The following is a 27,595-nucleotide window of genomic DNA, read 5'->3' on the forward strand; positions in this document are numbered from 1 at the left end:
TTAAAAAATAAAACAAAAAAAGGTTGAATAAGACAAAAACAAAGTCCAAAAAATATACAACCAAAATTTTTTAAAAAGAAGGGGGTGTCAACTTACTGCAGGAGCGTAAGACATTTTTTCTGAGTTCAATTCAGGAACAAAAGGAATATTATCACAAAAAAGATAAACAAAATTATTTTTTTGATGAAAGCTACATATGTTAAATTGTAAATGTTAAAAATAGTATTAAAAAAAAAATCACAGCATCAAACACATCACAAACACCTACTAAAAAATAATGACTAATTGGTTTAAAAAATTACAATAAAACAAACAAAAAGTTAGCCCTTTAGTAGCTAGTCCAGCCAAGAACAACACTACTTTGCTGATCAATCCTGGTAAAAAACATAGCATTTATTAACAAGATGGAAAACAAACATTATCAAAACACTTTGAACAAACACAAACAGGCACCAACAGAGGCCCAGGGAACTTACCAGATCCAAAATAACTAAAGGACCAATTTGTGTTATATAGCACACAAATTAGAAATAATAGACTAGGGTTACGTCACCCAAAACAATTCTCCTACAAGAGACCAAAAATGACAGTCAAAAACAACATACAGACCATTAACACAAACAGGCACCAACACAGGCCAAGGGAACTTACCTGATCCAAAATAAAGAAAGGACCAATTTGTGTTATATAGCACACAAATTTGAAATAATAGACTAGGGTTACGTCACCCAAAACAATTCTCCTACAAGAGACCAAAAATGACAGTCAAAAACAACATACAGACCATTAACACAAACAGGCACCAACACAGGCCAAGGGAACTTACCTGATCCAAAATAAAGAAAGGACCAATTTGTGTTATATAGCACACAAATTTGAAATAATAGACTAGGGTTACGTCACCCAAAACAATTCTCCTACAAGAGACCAAAAATGACAGTCAAAAACAACATACAGACCATTAACACAAACAGGCACCAACACAGGCCAAGGGAACTTACCTGATCCAAAATAAAGAAAGGACCAATTTGTGTTATATAGCACACAAATTTGAAATAATAGACTAGGGTTACGTCACCCAAAACAATTCTCCTACAAGAGACCAAAAATGACAGTCAAAAACAACATACAGACCATTAACACAAACAGGCACCAACACAGGCCAAGGGAACTTACCTGATCCAAAATAAAGAAAGGACCAATTTGTGTTATATAGCACACAAATTTGAAATAATAGACTAGGGTTACGTCACCCAAAACAATTCTCCTACAAGAGACCAAAAATGACAGTAAAAGCAATGAAGCACAGGTTTATTTGCACAAATGGACTAGCAAAATATATATGTGTAAAAAAGACTAACAAACAATCAACATAAAATAAAAACTTTAAAAAAAAAAAAAACAACAAGACGAATTCCAGAATACTCACAAACGTAAATTCGCAGACAAAATGCTACACTGTCTATATTCTAAACGCAAACGAAAGGACAAATGTATGCTTGACAATTACTCACTTGGAAAAATCCTATAGCACCTTCACGCACAAGCCAACAAACTCAACAGTGAAACTCCAAACTACCTACACTCACAGCGTGCAAAGTAGGCCCTTAAATAAGCAGTGCAATCAGTAACCGGATTAACATTGTACACCTGTGTGAATTAACGCGACGCACGTAGGTATAAATAAGCACACACCTCGGCGTACACACGTCATCGCAAACATGGCTTCTCGTGAGCAAATCGCAGCAGAGATGGACCGCATTGCAGAGCAGCAGATGGCATTGCGGAAAAGACGCCTAGATTGCCAAAGGCGCATGTTGGAATACGCCTCTGCGGATGTTGAAGAGGCAGGACCTAGTACTCTGCAAATGTCTGCTTCTGAACCCCAACAATTGACTGGGGATACCCTGCCACACACACATAGTGACCAAACTGAGGGAGAATTGGCTTTAGCCACACAAACACAACAGACAGAAGCTGCTAGTGAGGAGGAAGATGGTGATGACCAACAAGAAGAAACCTCACAGGCTACCTCCAGACGGAAGAAAAGACAGCCTGCATTCACTAAGAGGGAGTTGCGTGTTTTGGTCACGCAGGCCATGTCCAAAATACATAGAGGCCCAAAAAACATGGGGGCTGCTTCAAAAGATCGCATCTGGAGAGACATCACAAAATCTGTGAATGAAGTTGGCTCTGTCGTCAGAACATCACAGGAAGTGAGACGACGGTAAGTGCACCTTGACAGTCATTTTTCTGTGATAAGTTGACTAAAAAATGTAGTTACATGTGATGTTATGTCTAGCAAACACAAGCAGAACACGTGTCCTATATATTAGCTTAGACAAATAATAAGACTCTACTTTGTCCCTCTTTCACAATACATATGTAGGTGGGCCGACTTCAAATCCCGCCTGAAGGCAAAGAGGGCTGCGGAGTGGAATGCCTCAAGGGCTACAGGTGGAGGAGCACCTGTCGCTGTGGAGTATACTGACTTGGAGGAGATGGCGATGCCCTGTGTCAGTTATGAGGAGGGCCAAGGGGTGTCTCATATGGACACGGACCTGCCTGAGATCCTGACGGGACATGACTTGGAAGGTAAGTTTACACATTTAGTTGTCTGTAATTTTTACTGTATTTATAATAATAAACTAATTTTGTATCCAACTTTTTCCCCACACATTCTTCTATTTGCTTGCCACAAAACACAGCACAGGGGGGTGATCCGTTTGAGTCACAGGACGGTTATGTGGTTGAGGCTGAGGTGGAGGGACCTAGTGAGTCTGGCAGTGTGGGCCAACAAATCCCACCTCTGCAGGTTCCTACTGGCCCCCCCACCCAACCCTCTGCTATCCCGGAGATCCTGCTTGAAATCGCTAGGTATGGTGAGAGCCTAAATCGGTTTCAAGACGGGGTCATCCGGGAGGTAAGCCAGATAGCTGTCCGGCTCACTGAGCACCGAACCTGTGTTGAGCAAGGTGTTGCTCAACTCTGCCAACGTCTGGCAGAGATCAGGCAGGGCCAAGAACAACTTGCCTCCTCATTCCAAAGCCTTGCAAATAACATCTTGCAAGGGCTCCAGGCCATCGCTGTCTCCCTTGCCCACAGTGGCAGAGAGCCACCCACATCGGCTCCCTCCCCTGCCCCTGCCCAGGAAGAACAGCCCACTGGGCAGGCCCAACGAAGGTCGCTCCGCAGACCTTCCAAAGAAGAACAGCCTCAGGTGGGGAGAAAAAGAAGAAAATGATGTCTCTCCAGATGGGCAGCACCCATGTTTTTGATGTTGCCTCTATGTATTTTTGGAGTTGGCTTGTGTGGCCAGAATGGATAACTCCCTCTTAGTGAAATGTATTCTTTCTGTTTGGATGTATTGTAGCCTGTGAGTTTATGTGTATAAACACCAGAGCCATCTTCCTCTTACTAGTGTGCTATGTATTGTTGTGTTTGTGTGGTGGATCCTAATTCTTTCTCATTTGGTTTAAAATTTGTGTGTGGCAGGGTGTGTCATGTTTTATTTATGCTTAAAAAATATACTTTTGTCAGAAGCAGAATTTTGCAGAGTACTGAGTTCTGCTATCTAATGATTGTCAGTGCCATCTGCTTGCTGCTTGGTCCATCTCTGCCTGTGCGACTCACGTGGAGCCATGTTGTTTAAATGTTGTGAAATATTATTATAGTAATAAAAAACATATTTTAAAAATTTGTGCAGTTTCTTCAAGGTAATGCAGTTCCAGAAAGATTAGGTCAGCATATAGACACTTGTAGACCAATCTGCAAATTCTCCTTAAAAATTGCAAAAAAAAAAAAAAAAAGGTATGCTTTGCACCACACTTTAATGTCCATATTAAGTAAACAGACACGACGCTTTTTATAAATATCTATGGTCAACAGGACATCATTTCAAACATTGTCAGATATTATAATCAAATATTATTGTGACTTTTAAGACTAAATTAAAGTGTATGCTGCATTATGTGGGTGTTGGATTATTTGTAAAAAATGTTGCAGATTTCAAACACTTTCACAAATATTTTCACTTGTTTGTATTTGGGAGTCTTACACACATTAAAACAAGTTTAAAAAATGCTTACACAACAACTTCAACAAAAATCACACCCTTATTTGGCAGTGTGTGAGATTTATATGTGAGTAGAATAAACATGTAATGTGTGTTCAGACAATTGCTGGTTGGTAACTTTCATCTGCTCATTAATTAACAAGTAATTGGACATCAGATGAATGTGCTATCCAATTAACTGCTAATTACTGCATACACACTTGTACCAGTACTTCGCAAATGTAGAGTAACTGCAGACCTACTCGGCAGCTGCGTGAATGTTGCTACGGTTTCCTATGTTAGTTTTAACAGCGACAATGTTTATTTGCGAAAAACACGCCCATTGCGAGTTGCATACTCCCACACTGTACGCCCACTTTCACGCCCATGTCGGAGCATTGCGAAGTCTCGCCTCTGCCACGCCCACGCCACTCCTCGTTTTCGTTTGCCAGTTACGGCTTTTTTTTTTCTGAGTAATTTTGCACAGTTGTCGTACGTATGTACTCGCGCATGCGTAATCACGCATTTGCGCATGCGCAGATACTTACATTTCGTACATTTGCGTTGCGAAGACTCTTAGCGACCAACTCGGAATGAGGGCCATTGTGTCTTTCTTTATAACTGACCAAGATCTGATGAGATGCAAAGAGCTCCTGGTGAGCACCAGTTTCCATCCTGCGGTGCAGCCTGACTTCTGCAGTGCTCCAGCATTGCTCTCGGTTACTTGCTGCGATCAGACACCGGCTTCCTGCTCACACCGTTAGTCCTGCTTCGCCTCCAGTCTCCAGCGGTGTCCTGGTATCGCTTCTAACTACTCTTCCCTGGAGCACCGCTCTCCATGCTTCACAGTGAATTCATCACATCCTACCAGCTCTCTACAGTGCTCCTGTGTCGCTATTAACCTGCAAGCGGTGCTCCACAGTATCTTCTGTTTCATTCTCCATTATCAACGGTATTCTAATATCGCTTGCATCTGTGACCACACAAACATCGGACCACAGTCTCCATCGATGCTCACCATTGGACTCTAAACTACAGTGGTGAGTTCTGTACACCTTTTCTTCATACCGGTTCCATCCGGCACTCTCTGCAGTTATACCAAGTACCATCACTACTTCTGTGCACCTGTGTTTACCCCAGCCTCTGTGTATCATCTGCTGGGCAGTACCAGTTCATACCTCAACTCAGCGGTTAGCTGTGGCATACGGACTTACCAGCTCCAGATTTGGCAAGGACTTTATAATATCCTGTTCTGCAAAGCCACAGCACTTATTACCTCTGCGCTTCTGGGAACTGTACTGTAATATATCTCAGCACATCTACTGTGAAGTCATTGCATGATCAAGGTGTCTAAACTGTGTTCAATAAAACTGACTTTTATGTTTTACAACTCCGTTGTCGTGGTCACGCCTTTGGGCAGATGGTGCTAGATCTCCTGTATGTCTAGGAACCCAATACTACCTCCCTGGTTCACCTACACGCCAGCCCGTACATCTGAGGCTTCCTCAGGTCAGCATCAGCCCTCAGTTGTGACAGTGTGGTTATACTCTGGTTTCCACTAGTAGGTAAATTGGCTGATGACAAAATGAACTCTAGTGTGAGTGTGTGCCAAAACTGTGTGACAGCAACATGTAGTATTTATGCATAACTTCATAGTTCACAGTCTCTTGAAGTGTGACCTCACTATCAAGTATTTGATTAAGATACAAGGGGCCCAAGTACAACTGTGCGGGTCCTCCCTCTCTCAGTGAAGCATGTGTGAGTATACTATGTCACTGTGCAGTGAACATGGTGCCCAAGCCATTTTCACTATGATTGTACTACTGTACTTCTCTACAGATTTCTGATGCGCCGATGGACAGATAATTATTGTCTATAGGTGCACGATTTGCTGAAGGTGTTACCCTTGACTAGTGATGAGCGGGTTCGGTTCCTCGAAAACCGAACCCCCCCGAACTTCACCCATTTTACACGGGTCCGAGGCATACTCGGATTCTCCCGTATGGCTCGGTTAACCCGAGCACGCCCGAACGTCATCATCCCGCTGTCGGATTCTCGCGAGATTCGGATTCTATATAAGGAGCCGCGCGTCGCCGCCATTTTTCACTCGTGCATTGGAAATGTTAGGGAGAGGACGTGGCTGGCGTCCTCTCCGTTTATTAATGTTGCTGCAAATATTTGTGCTTATTGCTTAATTGTGGGGACTAGGGAGCAGCCGTATTATATAGGAGGAGTACAGTGCAGAGTTTTGCTGATCAGTGACCACCAGTTTTATCCGTTCTCTGCCTGAAAAACGCTCCATATCTGTGCTCAGTGTGCTGCATATATCTGTGCTCACACTGCTTTATTGTGGGGACTGGGGACCAGCAGTATTATATAGGAGGAGTACAGTGCAGAGTTTTGCTGACCAGTGACCACCAGTATACGTTGACTGCATGAAAAAAGCTCCATATCTGTGCTCAGTGTGCTGCATATATCTGTGCTCACACTGCTTTATTGTGGGGACTGGGGACCACCAGTATTATATAGGAGGAGTACAGTGCAGAGTTTTGCTGACCAGTGACCACCAGTATTATACGTTGTCTGCCTGAAAAACGCTCCATATCTGTGCTCAGTGTGCTGCATATATCTGTGCTCACACTGCTTTATTGTGGGGACTGGGGACCAGCAGTATTATATAGGAGGAGTACAGTGCAGAGTTTTGCTGACCAGTGACCACCAGTATACGTTGTCTGCATGAAAAAAGCTCCATATCTGTGCTCAGTGTGCTGCATATATCTGTGCTCACACTGCTTTATTGTGGGGACTGGGGACCAGCAGTATTATATAGGAGGAGTACAGTGCAGAGTTTTGCTGACAGTGACCACCAGTATATATAGCAGTATAGTACGGAAGGCCACTGCTCTACCTACCTCTGTGTCATCACGTATACTATCCATCTAGATTCTATACCTGTGGTGCATTTTAGTTTTGCAGTTTGCTGACAGTGACCACCAGTATATATAGTAGTACGGTACGGAAGGCCACTGCTCTACCTACCTCTGTGTCGTCAAGTATACTATCCATCTAGATTCCATACCTGTGGTGCATTTTAGTTTTGCAGTTTGCTGACAGTGACCACCAGTATATATAGCAGTACGGTACGGAAGGCCACTGCTCTACCTACCTCTGTGTCGTCAAGTATACTATCCATCTAGATTCTATACCTGTGGTGCATTTTAGTTTTGCAGTTTGCTGACAGTGACCACCAGTATATATAGCAGTACGGTACGGAAGGCCACTACACTACCTACCTCTGTGTCGTCAGGTATACTATCCATCTAGATTCTATACCTGTGGTGCATTTTAGTTTTGCAGTTTGCTGACAGTGACCACCAGTATATATAGCAGTACGGGAAGGAAGGCCACTGGTCTACCTACCTCTGTGTCGTCAAGTATACTATCCATCTAGATTCTATAACTGTGGTGCATTTTAGTTTTGCAGTTTGCTGACAGTGACCACCAGTATATATAGCAGTACGGTACGGAAGGCAATTGCTCTACCTACCTCTGTGTCGTCAAGTATACTGTCCATCTAGATTCTATACCTGTGGTGCATTTTAGTTTTGCAGTTTGCTGACAGTGACCACCAGTATATATAGCAGTACGGTACGGAAGGCCACTGCTCTACCTACCTCTGTGTCGTCAAGTATACTATCCATCTAGATTCTATACCTGTGGTGCATTTTAGTTTTGCAGTTTGCTGACAGTGACCACCAGTATATATAGCTGTACGGTACGGAAGGCCACTGCTCTACCTACCTCTGTGTCGTCAAGTATACAATCCATCTAGATTCTATACCTGTGGTGCATTTTAGTTTTGCTGTTTGCTGACAGTGACCACCAGTATATGTAGCAGTACGGTACGGAAGGCCACTGCTCTACCTACCTCTGTGTCGTCAAGTATACTTTCCATCTAGATTCTATACCTGTGGTGCATTTTAGTTTTGCAGTTTGCTGACAGTGACCACCAGTATATATAGCAGTACGGTACGGAAGGCCACTGCTCTACCTACCTCTGTGTCGTCAAGTATATTATCCATCTAGATTCTAAACCTGTGGTGCATTTTAGTTTTGCAGTTTGCTGACAGTGACCACCAGTATATATAGCAGTACGGTACGGAAGGCCACTGCTCTACCTACCTCTGTGTCGTCAGGTATACTATCCATCTAGATTCTATACCTGTGGTGCATTTTAGTTTTGCAGTTTGCTGACAGTGACCACCAGTATATATAGCAGTACGGGAAGGAAGGCCACTGCTCTACCTACCTCTGTGTCGTCAGGTATACTATCCATCTAGATTCTATACCTGTGGTGCATTTTAGTTTTGCAGTTTGCTGACAGTGACCACCAGTATATATAGCAGTACGGTACGGAAGGCCATTGCTCTACCTACCTCTGTGTCGTCAAGTATACTATCCATCTAGATTCTATACCTGTGGTGCATTTTAGTTTTGCAGTTTGCTGACAGTGACCACCAGTATATATAGCAGTACGGTACGGAAGGCCACTGCTCTACCTACCTCTGTGTCGTCAAGTATACTATCCATCTAGATTCTATACCTGTGGTGCATTTTAGTTTTGCAGTTTGCTGACAGTGACCACCAGTATATATAGCAGTACGGTACGGAAGGCCATTGCTCTACCTACCTCTGTGTCGTCAAGTATACTATCCATCTAGATTCTATACCTGTGGTGCATTTAAGTTTTGCAGTTTGCTGACAGTGACCACCAGTATATATAGCAGTACGGTACGGAAGGCCACTGCTCTACCTACCTCTGTGTCGTCAAGTATACTATCCATCTAGATTCTATACCTGTGGTGCATTTTAGTTTTGCAGTTTGCTGACAGTGACCACCAGTATATATAGCTGTACGGTACGGAAGGCCACTGCTCTACCTACCTCTGTGTCATCAAGTATACTATCCATCTAGATTCTATACCTGTGGTGCATTTTAGTTTTGCAGTTTGCTGACAGTGACCACCAGTATATATAGCAGTACGGTACGGAAGGCCACTGCTCTACCTACCTCTGTGTCGTCAAGTATACTATCCATCTAGATTCTATACCTGTGGTGCATTTTAGTTTTGCAGTTTGCTGACAGTGACCACCAGTATATATAGCTGTACGGTACGGAAGGCCACTGCTCTACCTACCTCTGTGTCATCAAGTATACTATCCATCTAGATTCTATACCTGTGGTGCATTTTAGTTTTGCAGTTTGCTGACAGTGACCACCAGTATATATAGCAGTACGGTACGGAAGGCCACTGCTCTACCTACCTCTGTGTCGTCAAGTATACTATCCATCTAGATTCTATACCTGTGGTGCATTTTAGTTTTGCAGTTTGCTGACAGTGACCACCAGTATATATAGCAGTACGGTACGGAAGGCCACTGCTCTACCTACCTCTGTGTCGTCAAGTATAATATCCATCTAGATTCTATACCTGTGGTGCATTTTAGTTTTGCAGTTTGCTGACAGTGACCACCAGTTTATATAGCAGTACGGTACGGAAGGCCACTGCTCTACCTACCTCTGTGTCGTCAAGTATACTATCCATCTAGATTATATACCTGTGGTGCATTTTAGTTTTGCAGTTTGCTGACAGTGACCACCAGTATATATAGCAGTACGGTACGGAAGGCTACTGCTCTACCTACATCTGTGTCGTCAAGTATACTATCCATCTAGATTCTATACCTGTGGTGCATTTTAGTTTTGCAGTTTGCTGACAGTGACCACCAGTATATATAGCAGTACGGTACGGAAGGCCACTGCTCTACCTACCTCTGTGTCGTCATGTATACTATCCATCTAGATTCTATACCTGTGGTGCATTTTAGTTTTGCAGTTTGCTGACAGTGACCACCAGTATATATAGCAGTACGGTACGGAAGGCCACTGCTCTACCTACCTCTGTGTCGTCAAATATACTATCCATCTAGATTCTATACCTGTGGTGCATTTTAGTTTTGCAGTTTGCTGACAGTGACCACCAGTATATATAGCAGTACGGTACGGAAGGCTACTGCTCTACCTACATCTGTGTCGTCAAGTATACTATCCATCTAGATTCTATACCTGTGGTGCATTTTAGTTTTGCAGTTTGCTGACAGTGACCACCAGTATATATAGCAGTACGGTACGGAAGGCCACTGCTCTACCTACCTCTGTGTCGTCATGTATACTATCCATCTAGATTCTATACCTGTGGTGCATTTTAGTTTTGCAGTTTGCTGACAGTGACCACCAGTATATATAGCAGTACGGTACGGAAGGCCACTGCTCTACCTACCTCTGTGTCGTCAAATATACTATCCATCTAGATTCTATACCTGTGGTGCATTTTAGTTTTGCAGTTTGCTGACAGTGACCACCAGTATATATAGCAGTACGGTACGGAAGGCCACTGCTCTACCTACCTCTGTGTCGTCAAGTATACTATCCATCTAGATTCTATACCTGTGGTGCATTTTAGTTTTGCAGTTTGCTGACAGTGACCACCAGTATATATAACAGTACAGTACGGAAGGCCACTGCTCTACCTACCTCTGTGTCGTCAAGTATACTATCCATCTAGATTCTATACCTGTGGTGCATTTTAGTTTTGCAGTTTGCTGACAGTGACCACCAGTATATATAGCAGTACAGTACGGAAGGCCACTGCTCTACCTACCTCTGTGTCGTCAAGGTTACTATCCATCTAGATTCTATACCTGTAGTGCATTTTAGTTTTGCAGTTTGCTGACAGTGACCACCAGTATATATAGTATATATAGCAGTACGGTACGGAAGGCCACTGCTCTACCTACCTCTATGTCGTCAAGTATACTATCCATCCATACCTGTGGTGCATTTCAGTTGTGCGCAGTATATATAGTAGTAGGCCATTGCTATTGATACTGGCATATAATTCCACACATTAAAAAATGGAGAACAAAAATGTGGAGGTTAAAATAGGGAAAGATAAAGATCCACTTCCACCTCGTGCTGAAGGTGCTGACACTAGTCATGGCCGAGACGATGAAATGCCATCAACGTCGTCTGCCAAGGCCGATGCCCAATGTCATAGTACAGAGCATGTAAAATCCAAAAAACAAAAGTTCAGTAAAATGACCCAAAAATCAAAATTGAAAGCGTCTGGTGAGAAGCGTAAACTTGCCAATATTCCATTTACGACACGGAGTGGCAAGGAACGGCTGAGGCCCTGGCCTATATTCATGGCTAGTGGTTCAGATTCACATGAGGATGGAAGCACTCATCCTCTAGCTAGAAAAATTTAAAAAATTAAGCTGGCAAAAGCACAGCAAAGAACTGTGCATTCTTCTAAATCACAAATCCCCAAGGAGAGTCCAATTGTGTCGGTTGCGATGCCTGACCTTCCCAACACTGGACGGGAAGAGCTTGCGCCTTCCACCAATTTCACGCCCCCTGCAAGTGCTGGAAGGAGCACCCGCAGTCCAGTTCCTGATAGTCAAATTGAAGATGTCACTGTTGAAGTACACCAGGATGAGGATATGGGTGTTGCTGGCGCTGGGGAGGAAATTGACAAGGAGGATTCTGATGGTGAGGTGGTTTGTTTAAGTCAGGCACCTGGGGAGACACCTGTTGTCCGTGGGACGAATATGGCCATTGACATGCCTGGTCAAAATACAAAAAAAATCACCTCTTCGGTGTGGAATTATTTCAACACAAATGCGGACAACAGGTGTCAAGCCGTGTGTTGCCTTTGTCAAGCTGTAATAAGTAGGGGTAAGGACGTTAACCCCCTAGGAACATCCTTCCTTATACGTCACCTGGACCGCATTCATCAGAAGTCAGTGACAAGTTCAAAAACTTTGGATGACAGCGGAAGCAGTCCACTGACCACTAAATCCCTTCCTCTTGTAATCAAGCTCCTGCAAACCACACCACCAACTCCCTCAGTGTCAATTTCCACCTTACACTGGAAAGCCAGTAGTCCTGCAGGCCATGTCACTGGCAAGTCTGACGAGTCCTCTCCTGCCTGGGATTCCTCCGATGCATCCTTGAGTGTAACACCTACTGCTGCTGGCGCTGCTGTTGTTGCTGCTGGGAGTCGATCGTCATCCCAGAGGGGAAGTCGGAAGACCACTTGTACTACTTCCAGTAAGCAATTGACTGTCCAACAGTCCTTTGCGAGGAATATGAAATATCACAGCAGTCATCCTGCTGCAAAGTGGATAACTCAGGTCTTGTCAGCCTGGGTGGTGAGAAACGTGTATCCGGTATCCACCGTTAATTCACAGGCAACTAGAGACTTGATTGAGGTACCAATACCATCTAGGTTCCATTTCTCTAGGCAGGCGATACCGAAAATGTACACAGACGTCAGAAAAAGAGTCACCAGTGTCTTAAAAAATGCAGTTGTACCCAATGTCCACTTAACCACGGACATGTGGACAAGTGGAGCAGGGCAGACTCAGGACTATATGACTGTGACAGCCCACTGGGTAGATGTATTGCCTCCCACAGCAAGAACAGCAGCAGCGGCACCAGTAGCAGCATCTCGCAAACGCCAACTCGTTCCTAGGCAGGCTACGCTTTGTATCATCGCTTTCCATAAGAGGCACACAGCTGACAACCTCTTACGGAAACTGAGGAACATCATCGCAGAATTGCTTACCCCAATTGGACTCTCCTGGGGATTTGTGACATCGGACAACGCCATCAATATTGTGCGTGCATTACATCTGGGCAAATTCCAGCACGTCCCATGTTTTGCACATACATTGAATTTGGTGGTGCAGAATTATTTAAAAAATGACAGGAGCGTGCAAGAGATGCTGTCGGTTGCCCGAAGAATTGCGGGCCACTTTCGGCATTCAGCCACCGCGTGCCGAAGACTGGAGCACCAGCAAACAGTCCTGAACCTGCCCTGCCATCATCTGAAGCAAGAGGTGGTAACGAGGTGGAATTCAACCCTCTATATGCTTCAGAGGATGGAGGAGCAGCAAAAGGCCATTCAAGCCTATACATCTGCCCACGATATAGGCAAAGGAGGGGGAATGCACCTGACTCAAGCGCAGTGGAGAATGATTTCAACGTTGTGCAAAGTTCTGCAACCCTTTGAACTTGCCACATGTGAAGTCAGTTCAGACACTGCCAGCCTGAGTCAGGTCATTCCCCTCATCAGGCTTTTGCAGAAGAAGCTGGAGACATTGAAGGAGGAGCTAAAACAGAGCGATTCCGCTAGGCATGTGGGACTTGTGGATGGAGCCCTTAATTCGCTTAACCAGGATTCACGGATGGTCAATCTGTTGAAATCAGAGCACTACATTTTGGCCACCGTGCTCGATCCTAGATTTAAAACCTACGTTGTATCTCTCTTTCCAGCAGACACAAGTCTGCAGAGGTTCAAAGACCTGCTGGTGAGAAAATTGTCAAGTCAAGCGGAACGTGACCCGTCAACAGCTCCTCCTTCACATTCTCCCGCAACTGGGGGTGCGAAGAAAAGGCTAAGAATTCCGAGCCCACCTGCTGGCGGTGATGCAGAGCAGTCTGGAGCGAGTGCTGACATCTGGTCCGGACTGAAGGACCTGCCAACGATTACTGACATGTCGTCTACTGTCACTGCATATGATTCTGTCACCATTGAAAGAATGGTGGAGGATTATATGAGTGACCGCATCCAAGTAGGCACGTCAGACAGTCCGTACGTATACTGGCAGGAAAAAGAGGCAATTTGGAGGCCCTTGCACAAACTGGCTTTATTCTACCTAAGTTGCCCTCCCTCCAGTGTGTACTCCGAAAGAGTGTTTAGTGCAGCCGCTCACCTTATCAGCAATCGGCGTACGGGGTTACTTCCAGAAAATGTGGAGAAGAAGATGTTCATCAAAATGAATTATAATCAATTCCTCCGTGGAGACATTCACCAGCAATTGCCTCCAGAAAGTACACAGGGATCTGAGATGGTGGATTCCAGTGGGGACGAATTAATAATCTGTGAGGAGGGGGATGTACACAGTGAAAGGGGTGAGGAATCGGAGGATGATGATGAGGTGGACATCTTGCCTCTGTAGAGCCAGTTTGTGCAAGGAGAGATTGATTGCTTCTTTTTTGGTGGGGGCCCAAACCAACCAGTCACTTCAGTCACAGTCGTGTGGCAGACCCTGTAGCTGAAATTATGGGTTTGTTAAAGTGAGCATGTCCTGTTTATACAACATATGGGTGGGTGGGAGGGCCCAAGGACAATTCCATCTTGTACCTCTTTTTTCTTTCATTTTTCTTTGCATCATGTGCTGTTTGGGGACTAGTTTTTTAAGTGCCATCCTGTCTGACACTGCAGTGCCACTCCTAGATGGGCCAGGTGTTTGTGTCGGCCATTTGTGTCGCTTAGCTTAGTCACACAGCGACCTTGGTGCGCCTCTTTTTTTCTTTGCATCATGTGCTGTTTGGAGACAATTTTTTTGAAGTGCCATCCTGTCTGACACTGCAGTGCCACTCCTAGATGGGCCAGGTGTTTGTGTCGGCCACTTCTGTCGCTTAGCTTAGTCACACAGCGACCTTGGTGCGCCTCTTTTTTTCTTTGCATCATGTGCTGTTTGGGGACTATTTTTTTGAAGTGCCATCCTGTTTGACACTGCAGTGCCACTCCTAGATGGGCCAGGTGTTTGTGTCAGCCACTTGTGTCGCTTAGCTTAGTCACACAGCGACCTTGGTGCGCCTCTTTTTTTCTTTGCATCATGTGCTGTTTGGGGACTATTTTTCTTTTTCATCCACTAGGGGTCACTGGAGTACTCTAGGGATATGGACGGTTCCACAGGAACTAGGCACTGAATAAATAAAAATTTGAGACTACTTCGCCCCTCCATATCCCAGAGTACCTCAGTGTTTTTTCGGTGCTCACCGAGCAACTAGGCCTGTGGAGTTTGTCCACAATTATTGGATTTATTTTTGATTTTTCAATGTTTCACATCCCTTCCCCCATTCCAGAAAGGCGGGGTTCCAGGATAGTGGAAGCTGCTGAAGCAGCTGTGGGTGTCGGACCTCTCTGAAAGAGCTCCCTCACCACCACGTGCAGGACTAAAACCTGCAGTAAAGGCTGGACGGAACTTACAGAGAAGCCCCGTCATAGCCCTCACCACAGGGTCCAGGTATGTTGAACGGGGCGGTCAGCTCACGCTGCCACCCTGCTGTGTGGGATACTGTGTGTGTGTGGCCGCCAGCCGCTGCCTTCAGCCGCCCGCCGCCGCTTCCAGCGCCGCTGTTTATGCTGTGTCCCCCGCTGCTCTGAGCTGCGCCGGCCACGTTGATTTATGCATAGGCCGCTCCACGGCTCTATGCAGCGCGCTCCCCGGCCCTCGATGCTGCTTCCGGCTCCCTCTCCACCATAGCCCGGCTCCGTGTATAGAGAACGGTACACGGAGCACGGGGGGGGGGGGGCACCCAAATGAGAGTTTTTGTAAAAGGCAGGCTCCATAGCCTAGTGAGTAACTTTGCTGCCACAGTGATGTTCCCTGCACACAGAAATGTCAGGGTCACTGGATAAAATCTCATGTTCAACTCTTGTTGATAAACGAAAGTATGTTTACTAGAATACAGCAGCGCTGCATATGTATTACAATAGGCTATTAAGTCTTTGTTAAACAGGATACATGTTATATGTGCAGGTTTGAATGCAACATAGTATGTTTATTAAATCTGCTTACATAATTATAAGTCTGCACTTTGTGTTATACTGTGAGCATGAGGACATATTTAACCATGCTTCCTGTTGTTTTTCCTGTTGTATTTCCAGAATTTCCTGTATTACATCTCTCCTCCATTGAAGGCGCAGGGGTGTTAAGGGGAATTTGGGATCAGGCATATTGCCGGCGTGCACTGCACTTGGCCAGATATATATTTATAGAGACACCTTAGTGCTATTTACTGGGTCGCGCAAGTTGTATTTTTGTATTGTCTGTCTGCATAATGAGTAAGACACCAGCAAAGACTAAAAAAAGCAGTTTCCCTACCATGTCTGTAACAGTGTATTACATGGATCTACACTCACTTCTCTTACTATTATTTTTATCATAACTGTTTATAATGATATTATCCCAAAGACTGCAAATCTGAATCATGGCTGTGGTAAGCCAAATACTGGCTTTGTTCACTGTTGTAAAGTAAGATGTTTTATACAATTGGTCAGCACATGGTGATTATAAAACAGTATCTGTGGAGCTCTGCAAGCATTGTGAGTTCAGGCTCACCTGCAGCAGCTTTGCTTAATTCACTTAGCCACACCACAATTGGATACGCCCGATCTCATCTGATCTTGGAAGCTGAGCAGTGTTGGGCCTGGTTAGCCACCTGGGAATACAAGGTGCTGTAGGTATTTTTAAATCTACAGCCACACCACACTGGATACGGGACCCATTAACTAAGCTGCGGTTAAGCAGCAGACATCTCAGGTTTTTAAGCCTGTGAGTGGTCTCATTTAATTTCAGACTTCTAAGAATTATTATACCTCTGAATCAGGATATATCCGGATATATGTATATGGGTATATAATATATATGTGTATGTGTGTATGTATGCATATATGAAATATATATATATTTATAAGGTCTGAGTATGTGTGAATATACATTGTTGTATGTGTGTGTATATATATGTATGTATATATATATATATTTATATATATGTATGTATGTATGTATGTATATATATATATAATATGCTGACATTAAAAATCTATTTTGCAATAAGCAAGACTACAGTGGCGCAGTTGGTCGGCACACAGTGCTTATTAAACAGTATCTGTTGAGCACTGCAAACCCCAGATCCCCAGTGGCCTAATGGATAGGACACTGCCCTCCTAAACCAGGGATTGTGGGTTCAGGTACCATCTGGATTGCAAGTCACTACAGCAACCATTTCATCACCAGAGTTGATGTTTAACAGCAGCTTTGCTTATTATTTTTACAGGTGGCTCTGTAGCCAAGTGGTTAGGCTTCCCGCCCACAGTGAACATTGTGATTGCATGGACACTGGTTCAGATCTTGGTTTAACAGGTGTAATATATAAAAAAAAAAAAAAAACATGGTAGGACACCATTTTTAACGTTACTTCCTGGTTCTTTGCCGGAGGTGGCTGCCCTACAACACTCAGCCTCTGGGGGAGAGGGGGTGTTGTTAGGAATTTAATTTATTAATTGTTTTTGACAGCATGTCTCTACAGCAAGATTCACTATTGCTGGTAACCACATGCACGGTAATGCAGGTTTATACACCGATTACTTCCGTGGTGTACTTACTGGTCGGGGTACATGATCACTAAGTCTAATGCATAATCTAACAAGCAGCTTCGCTGCAGAGTCGGTCACACAGCGTGTCGGACAAATACGACTGCACAGACAGACCCTTACCGGTCCTCTTTGGGGGGAATGCGGGCGCATGTACTGCCTGAGGGGAATTTTTTTTTTCTTACTGTTTCAGCTAGATTGTAGCGGTCGATTCGCCGCCAGCCCTCATAGCACCAGGCCAGTACGTCAGGTTCTCAGCGAAGGCTGAACAATTTCCAATGAGAGACAATTGCAATTATTGGGCATTTAACTACCTATCGGAGTGTACCCTACACAGCAGTAGGACTGTTGCTTCGCCCTGCTTTGGTAAGGGTTTGAGGTAACAAGGCTGTAGTGCCAGGGCACTCCAGTTCAGGTTTGCCCTAAATAAAGACCACCTTACACTTCCTGCTGCCTACAGCTTCTGTGACGTTGGCAGTTGGTTCTTGCGTTTCAGCTTCGCTAGTGGCGCACAACGTCCACTTTGGCTACGTTCCAAACGAAAATAGATCGCAGACCACGTGGGGGGGGAAATCTGATTTCCTACCATTGTCTACGCGAATTCCTGAATGATTCCGTCTCATAGACTTCAATTCCTAAGTATGATTCTCGATACGGTAAATCAAAGAATTTACCTACCCGAACAGAAAGTACAGGTCATTCGTCATCTGGTACAATTAGTGCTCAAGCCACGTACAGTCTCGTTTCATTTGTGCATTCGCCTATTAGACACAATGGTGGCGGCTTTCGAATCGCTTCAGTTCGGAAGACTTCACTCACGTCCTTTTTAACTGGATGTGCTCGCACAATGGTTGGGCTCGCTTCTGCAGATTCACCAAAGGGTGAGGTGGTCTCCAAGGGCCAGGGTATCTCGACTCTGGTGGCTCAAAGTACAGAATCTAACCGCAGGGAAATGGTTCGGCACCTGGAATTGGATAATTCTCACGGCGGACGCGAGTCTCAGCGGTTGGGGAGCTGTAGTTCAAAATTTTCAGCTCCAGGGTCTCTGGGCGGATCACGAAAGATTGCTGTCTATAAATGTCCTGGAACTCCGGGCAATTTACAATGCGCTATGACAAGCAGTGCACATGCTGCAGGCTCAGGCTGTTCAGGTGCAGTCAGACAATGCGACGGTGGTCGCATACATCAACAAACAAGAAGGAACGAAAAGCCGCATGGCAATGCGGGAAGTAGCTCGAGTCCTCAATTGGGCCGAGGTGAGTATTCATTCCGGGAGTGGACAACTGGGAGGCGGATTATCTCAGGTGTCAGGATTTTTATCCAGGATGTGCATTAAATCCAGAAGTGTTTCACACTCTGGTCCAGAAGTAGGGTTACCCGCAAGTGGACCTGATGGCATCTCGCCACAATTATCAAACGCCCCAGTACGTGTCCAGAACGAGAGATCCAAAGGCATTGGCAGTGGATGCTCTCGCAATCACGTGGCCATACAGTCTCGTGTATCTGTTCCACCGTTTTCCGCTGCTCCCTCTGTTGCTAAAACGGATCAAAAGAGAGTCCGTCACAGTCATACTAATGGTGCCTCATTGGCCTCGGAGAGCTTGGTTTTCGGATCTCCGCGGTCTACTCGCGGACGTTCCTTGGCCGCTCCCACTGCGTCCGGACCTGTTACAACAGGGTCCGTTATTTTTCTCCGGCTGCGTTTGATGGAGTGGCTGTTGAGACAGCCCTCTTAAAAAGAGAGGGCATTCCAGAATAGGTTATACCAACCATGTTACGAGCTAGGAAGCCGGTTACGGCAGCTCTTTATTACAGAATTTGGCGTGCCTATATAGGTTGATGTGAAGTTCGGAAGTTTCCGATATCATCTTTCAAGTTATCCCGTCTTTTGTTATGTCTACAGATGGGGTTAGATGGAGGTCGGCGTTTATCCACACTCAATTTATTTTCAAAGAAGATTGGCTCTATTGCCGTCGGTACACACCTTTATGCAGGGTGTCCTCAAAGTACAGCCTCCATTTCACTCCACTTACTGCGCCATGGGACTTGAATCTGGTTTTAGATTTATTATAGTCTTTTTATTTCGGACCCTTACAACAAGTGGATATTAAGTTTCTCACTTGGGAAACAATTTCTCTCCTAGCCTTAGCTTCGGCAGGGCGGGTTTCAGATTTGGGTGCCTTGTCATGCAAGCCACCGTATTTAGTGTTTCATAATGACAGAGTGGAACTTTGGACGAATCCCGCTTTCCTACCAAAAGTAGGGTCCTCTTTTCACATCAATCATCCAATAGTAGTTCCTATGTTAACAGGAGATTCTGGAATTTTGGTTGTGGTATGCACATTACGCGTTTATGTATTCCGACCGTCTACAGTTCCTAAGACGGATACGTTGTTATCCTCTATGATGCGGCCAAGATGGGTTGGCCACCTTCTAAGCAGACCTTATCCAGATGGATAAAACTGACCATACGTCATGCTTACCTTCATGCTAGGTTACAGCCGCCTACATCAGTAACAGCTCATTCCACACGTTCTCCGGGAATGTCATGGGCAGCTGGTCGTGGAGTTCTACGACACAGCTTTGCAGTGCGGCTACATGGTCTTCAGTGCACATGTTTGTGCGCTTTTACAAGTTTGATACTTTTGCGGCATCAGCATCTAGCTTTGGCCGTCTAGTGTTACAGGTGCCAAACAGCTCTCCCGCCCACGGGGGGAAACTTTGGTACGTCCCTAGAGTACTCCAGTGACCCCTAGTGGATGAAAAAGAAAATAGGATTTTGGTACTTACCAGGTAAATCCTTTTCTTTGAATCCATAGGGGGCACTGGACACCCACCCAGAGCAGTTTTACCTGGCTTGTGGTAAGTTCAGGGGATCTTATGGTAACACACTCTCACCGACTGGTTCAAATTAGCAAGTTTATCGGGTTGGTGTCAACTGATAGTTGTCAGTAACGTTATGTGTCAACTTTATTGTTGTCCGTTTGTTATATGTAATTCTCCATTAACCTCTATAGCTCCTGTTCGGCTCAGTAAAAAAACACTGAGGTACTCTGGGATATGGAGGGGAGAAGTAGTCTCAAATTTTAATTTATTCAGTGCCTAGTTCCTGTGGAACCGTCCATATCCCTAGAGTACTACAGTGCCCCCTATGGATTCAAAGAAAAGGATTTACCTTGTAAGTACCAAAATCCTATTTTTTTGAAGTGCCATCCTGTCTCACACTGCAGTGCCACTCCTAGATGGGCCAGGTGTTTGTGTCGGCCACTTGTGTCGCTTAGCTTAGTCACACAGCGACCTTGGTGCGCCTCTTTTTTTCTTTGCTTCATGTGCTGTTTGGGGACTATTTTTTTGAAGTGCCATCCTGCCTGACACTGCAGTGCCACTCCTAGATGGGCCAGGTGTTTGTGTCGGCCACTTGTGTCGCTGAGCTTAGTCACACAGCGACCTTGGTGCGCCTCTTTTTTTCTTTGCTTCATGTGCTGTTTGGGGACTATTTTTTTGAAGTGCCATCCTGCCTGACACTGCAGTGCCTCTCCTAGATGGGCCAGGTGTTTGTGTCGGCCACTTGTGTCGCTTAGCTTAGCCATCCAGCGACCTCAGTGCAAATTTTAGGACTAAAAATAATATTGTGAGGTGTTCAGAATAGACTGAAAATGAGTGTATATTATGGTTATTGAGGTTAATAATACTATGGGATCAAAATGACCCCCAGATTCTATGATTTAAGCTGTTTTTGAGGGTTTTTTGTAAAAAAACACCCGAATCCAAAACACACCCGAATCCGACAAAAATTTTTCAGGGAGGTTTTGGCAAAACTCGTCCGAATCCAAAACACGGCCGCGGAACCAAATCCAAAACCACAACACAAAACCCGAAAAATTTCCGGTGCACATCTCTACCCTGGACCCAGTGGCCCATGTACCTTGCACCATTATAGATACAGCCATGCCACTCCCTTTTTCCCTCCCCACAGTGCACCATGAATAATGGTAGGTAGACAAAGCAGTAGTAGCCAGATAAATAAGTACTGTATATGTGACTACCATCTGTTACATGAAAGCTTTTACTCTGTTGGTTTGTCGTAGTTGAGTGCTGTTTTGAGTCAATAATCTCTCCACATGCATTTCTACAAACCTCTGGAATGTAAATTGTTAAATTGGAGCTTTAACTATATTTTACAGAACCCTTTCTGCTATTCCCTCTACCAGTAAATAAAAATTACTGTGCTGCTTGACTCTCTGTTTATTACATAGTGCAGGATCTGTGCTACAAGCTCATCTGAATCGGTATTCCTTTGTTTAAATTGCCTCTTACTCCCCTTTATTTTCACTGTGAAATCATCCAGTACATTCCAATTACATAGAAGTATTGATTTAAAAACAATATTCACTGCCTTTTAAAGACAGTCGCTATTGGTAATGTCTTAAAAAATGGTTATTTAGCTCAGCCTGCAAAGTCATTTTATTCTATAGTCATGTCCTGTCCAGTGGATTTTACAGAAAATTAAAAAATATAAAATTGCATCTAAAATAGTCTGTGCTACATTGAGATGTTAAGCCATTCTATGTTAGGAGAGAGTGCCCTTCACTGTCTCTCTCACTGGGCAGTAGGACTCCTGGCCTGCTGGAGGTGCGACCTCTGACCCTTGTGTGCCCTTGCGCATGTGCTGCGTGTCCGCATGTCTTCAGCTCCTCTCTCCATGTTGTAAGCATGTACATCCGAGAGTCTTTAGACTATAATTACTGTTTAGACTATAGTTACTGTAGCGTTATCCTTGCTACACTGCTGTACTGTTGCACTTCCAGAACCAGTGTGCATACTCCACTGCCATCACTGTATGTGCAGACACAGGTGTGTGCTCCTACTCAGGACCGGATTAAGGGCCTCATGGGTCTGGGGCTGAAAATGTTCAAGGACCTTTTTTTGAGAACCAGAGTGGGTGTGACCAGTGCCATGTAGATTCTGTACACTATCAGCACCAATATCTCCCCAGATATATCCCCAGATATATAAAAGAACAGAAATTCCATAATTTTGTGTGAAAAATAGAAATGCAATTTTAATACTTATGATTTATGGCCGAACCGTGTGGCCAGCTGTTGGCTGGTGATCATCATGCAGTCATGATGATGGGCCTATTTTTATGTGGAGGCCTGAAGCTGGAGCTCCACCTGCCCCATTGTCAATCTGGCCCTGCTCCCACCTGTCACACACCACCCACGCTCCCTATACAGTATGTTCCTGGCTGGATCTGATGCACTGTGTTCTACCTCTTATATACTTGCTGCAATAAGCCAGTGTTATTCTGTAAATGAGTTCTGCCTGGTTAGTAAACCTAACACCTGGCTAATTGATCTACTGCACTGAGTGGGCTCACCTCCATCATACACCAATGCCATCTAATACCCAGGATTATTTTCTCATATCAAAATTAGGGAGGCCAATCCCGGGCCGTTTTTTCAATCCCAGGATTCGGGATTGAAAAACGCTCAATCCCGGGATCCCGGGATTGCAGTAGGGATCAGTGAAGAAGGGTGTAGGGAGCAGCGCTGGAGGGTAGGTAGCGGTGCGGGAGGGTGTAGGTAGCGGCGGGGAAGGGAGGGTGTAGGTAGCAGTGCAGGAGGGTGTAGGTAGCTGGGTGGGAGGGTGTAGGTAGCGGTGCGGAGGGTGTAGGTAGCTGGGCGGGAGGGTGTAGGTAGCGGTGCGGAGGGTGTAGGTAGCTGGGCGGGAGGGTGTAAGTAGCTGGGCGGGAGGGTGTAGGTAGCTGAGCGGGAGGATGTACAGTAGGTAGCGGGGAGGGTTGGTAGCGGCACGGGAGGGAGGGTGGGTGTAAGTACCACTTACTATTAGGTGGGCGCCAGCCATGGACACACTGAACGCGGCGGCATTTCAAATGAAGCGCCGGCCGCCAGCCAACCAGAGCTGGCGGACCAGCAGCCAATCAGGGAAGCGGCCGCAGCAGTCGCTCCTGATTGGCTGCCGCGGCAGCTTCCCTGATAGGCTGCCGGTCCGCCAGCTCTGATTGGCTGGCGGCCGGCGCCACATTTGAAGTGCCGCCGCGTTCAGCGTTCGTCTATGGCTGCCGCCCGCCTAATTGTAAGTAGTATAATTTACACACACTCCCTCCCGCACATGCGCAGTGTAATCCCGTGAATCCCGGGATTGGATGCTCCAATCCCGGGATTCAAATCCCGGCATTTTTGGGCCCAAATCCCGGGATCTCGCCGATCCCGGGATTGGCCTCCCTAATCAAAATGAACCATCTATGAGTTTTATATAGATTGTGCACCCGACACTTTTCGGGTTTTGTGTTTTCCTGTTTGATCTGGATCTCTGTTCATGTTTTGTGTCTGGATTGGTTTTGCCAAAACCACCCTTTCGGGTTTTGGTTTTTCTTTTGCTTTTGGATCTGGATTGTTTTTTAAAAAACAAAACATAAAAACAGTTAAAATCACAGAATTGTTATTATTATTATTTTTTATTCCTACAGTATTATTAACCTCAATTACATTCATTTCCACTCATTTCCAGTCTGTTCTGAACACCTCACAATGGGGGTCATTCCGAGTTGATCGCACACTAGCTATTTTTTGCAGCCGTGCGAATGCATAGTCGACGCCCCTGGGGAGTATCATACTCCGAGTATGTATATTTGCTGTGCAAGGGTGCGATCGCATGTGCAGCGAGCGGAACAAAAATAGTTTGTGCAGTTTATGAATAGCTCAGAACTTACTCAGCCCTTGCGATCACCTCAGCCTGTCCGATCCCGGAATTGACATCAGAAACCCACCCTGCAAACGCTTGGACACGCCTGCATTTTTCCAAACACTCCCAGAAAACGGTCAGTTGACACCCATAACCGAATGGATTCTTCGTTAAATCCATCACAAAGCAACGATCCGCTTTGTACCCGTACGACGCACCTGCACACTGCGGTGAATACGCATGCGCAGTAGTGACCTGACCGCTGCGCTGCGAAAAACTGCAGCGTGCGATCAGGTCGGAATGACCCTTAATATTGGGAGTAATTCAGAGTTGATCGCAGCAGAAAATTTGTTAGCAGTTGGGCAAAACCATGTGCACTGCAGGGGAGGGCAGATATAACATGTGCAGAGAGAGATAGATTTGGGTGTGGTATGTTCAAACTGAAATCTAAATTGCAGTGTAAAAATAAAACAGCCAGTATTTACTCTGCACAGAAACAATATAACCCACCCAAATCTAACTCTCTCTGCAAATGTTATATCTGCCACTCCTGTAGTGCACAAGGGGGGGTCATTCCGAGATGATAAATTTAGCACAGCTACGATCATTCACACTGACATGCGGGGAGGACGCCCAGCACAGGGCTATCCCGCCCCGCATGTCAGTGCTGCCCCCCCCCCCCCCCGCAGAAGTGCAAAGGCATCGCACAGCGGCGATGCCTTTGCACTTCAAGAGTAGCTCCCGACTAGCGCAGCTTTAGCATGCTGGCCGGGAACTACTCATCACTCCCCAGACCGCAGCGGCTGCGTGTGACGTAGTCACTGCGGCCCGTCCCACTGTTCGTTCCGGCCACGCCTGTGTTGGCCGGACTGCACCCTCGAAACGGCAGCCAAATGCTGCCATTCCGCCTCCCCTCGCCCAGCGACCGCCTCTGCCTGTCAATCAGGCAGAGGCGATCGTAGCAGTCCGACGGCCTTCGGCCATCTGGCATGCGCCGGCGCACTGCGGCACCGGTGCATGCGCAGTTCTGACCCAATTGCACCGCTGCGATTAACTGCAGTGTGCCATCAGGTCAGAATGACCCCCATGGTTTTGCTCAACTGCTAACAAATTTGCTGCGGCAATCAAATCTGAATTACCCCCTTTGTTTTTAGGCCAAATTGTTGCATCGAGGTAGCTAAGCAACACAAGTGGGCGGCACAAACATGTGATCCATTTAGGAGTGGCACTGCAGTGGCAGAAAGGATGGCAGTTTTAAAAACTAGGCCCAAAAGAGCACATAATGCAAAGAACAAAAAGAGGTGCAAGATGGAATTGTCCTTCGGCCTTCCCACCTACCCTTATGTTGTATAAACAGAACATGCACACTTTAACAAACCAATCATTTCAGCGACAGGGTCTGCAACACGACTGTGGCTTATTGCTTTGTTTGGGCCCTCACCAAAAAAGAAGCAATTAATATCTCCTTGCACAAACTGCCTCTACAGAGGCAAAATGTTTTCCTCATCCTCATCCTCCGATTCCTCACCCCATTCAGTGTTTACATCCTCAGCCTCACAGAGTATTAACTCGTCCTGCTGAAATCCACCATCACAGGTCCCTGTGCACATTCTGGAGGCAATTGCTGGTAAAGGACTTCCTGGAGGAATTTATAATTCATTTTGATGAACATCATCGTCTCCACATTTTGTGGAAGTAACCTCCTACACCGATCGCTGACAAGTTTATGATGCACTAAACACTCTTTCAGAGTACACACTGGAGGAGGAGCAACTTAGGTAAAATAAAGCCAGTTTGTGCAAGGGCCTCCAAATTGCCTCTTTTTTTCTGTCAGTATACATACAGACAGTCAGACATGCCTACTTCGATGCTGTCACCGATATAATCCGCCACCATTCTATCAACGGTGACAGCATCATATGTAGTGACAGTAGACATGTCAGTAATTGTTGGCAGCTCCTTCAGTCTGGACAAGATGTCAAAACTTGCTCCTGACTGCCCTGAATAACAGCCAGCGGATCGGCTAGGAAATTGTATTTTTTTCATCGCAGCCCCAGTTGTGGGAGAAAATGAAGGAGGAGCTGTTAATGTTCCACGTTCCTCTTGAGCTGACAATTTTCTCACCAACAGGTCTTTGCACCTCTGCAGACTTGTGTCTACCGGAAAGGGAGGTACAATGTAGGCTTTAAACCTAGGATCGAGCATGGTGGCCAAAATGTAGTGATTTCAACAGACTGACCACCCTAGAATCCTGACAAAGTGAATGTAGGGCTCCATCCACAAGTCCCACATACTTAGCAGAATCGCTCCATTTTAACTCCTCCTTCAATTTCTCCAGCTGCTTCTGCAAAAGCCTGATGAGGGGAATGACCTGACTCTTGCTGGCAGTGTCTGAACTGACTTCATGTGTGGCAAGTTCGAAGGGTTGGAGAAATGCGGAAATCATTCTCCACTGTGCTTGAGTCAGTAGCATTTGCCTATGTCATAGGTAGATATATAGGCTTGAATGGGCTTCTGCTGCTCCTCCATGCTCTGAAGCATACAGAGGGTTTAATTCCACCTCATTACTACTGTACCTCTTGCTTCAGGTGACGGAAGGGCAGGGTCAAGAGTGTTTGCTGGCACTCCAGTCTTCGGCAAGCAGTCGCTGTATGTCGAAAGTGGGGACGTGTTGGAATTTGCCCAGATGTAATGCACGCACAATATTACATAGTAACATAGTATCTGAGGTTGAAAAAAGACAATTGTCCATCGAGTTCAACCTATTTGTGGTCTCCTATGCATGATGATTTGACTAAAATTTCTGACTGATGCTGATGTCAGCCGTTGCATTTTATCCCTATTTATAGTAACTATTGATAAAGCTAAATATTTATCTTATTTAAAACCCTTTAAGAGGTCTAAGAACACTGTACGCTATTGACGTATGGAGTACCGTAAGGGTACGCACGTTGCGTAGCAATCGCTTAGCCATAGTCGAGACGCTCAAGCGTCACGTTCGCTCACGGCCAAGAGATCACAGGCAGGCACGCTATTGGCTGCCGACTAACGTAATGGTTCGCTATAGCGTAGCGGACGCTCGGGACCACGAGGAGATCACCAGCGGCGCTGACGCTCACAATGTTAAACCTTTATATGTAAACCATGAACAATGTATTATACAGGAAAACCTTAGTGTAGTGGTAGAGTGTAGATGCAACACAGTGTAACCTTATTAACTTAAAAGCTGTTCGAGCGTCACCGACGCTCTGAGAATACTTAACACTATAAGAAATACACAAATACCGGGCTTAGGGTCTAACGCCTTATATGAATGTTATACTTGAAAAAGAATAATACAATACAAGTCATACACTACAATATAACATAGACTAACTAACCAGATAACTACACAGGAAATACAATACAATACAATTACGTTTAAGGGAAAATGAGAGAGAAAGAGGAGGAGAGAGATAGAGAGAGATAGAGATATGGCTCACAATAACAATAAAGACAATATGATTGCGGAGAAAACTTACGCACAAGGGGAACGATCGCA

This window comes from Pseudophryne corroboree, chromosome 2 (assembly GCF_028390025.1).
Source record: "Pseudophryne corroboree isolate aPseCor3 chromosome 2, aPseCor3.hap2, whole genome shotgun sequence".
Lineage (NCBI taxonomy): Eukaryota > Metazoa > Chordata > Amphibia > Anura > Myobatrachidae > Pseudophryne > Pseudophryne corroboree.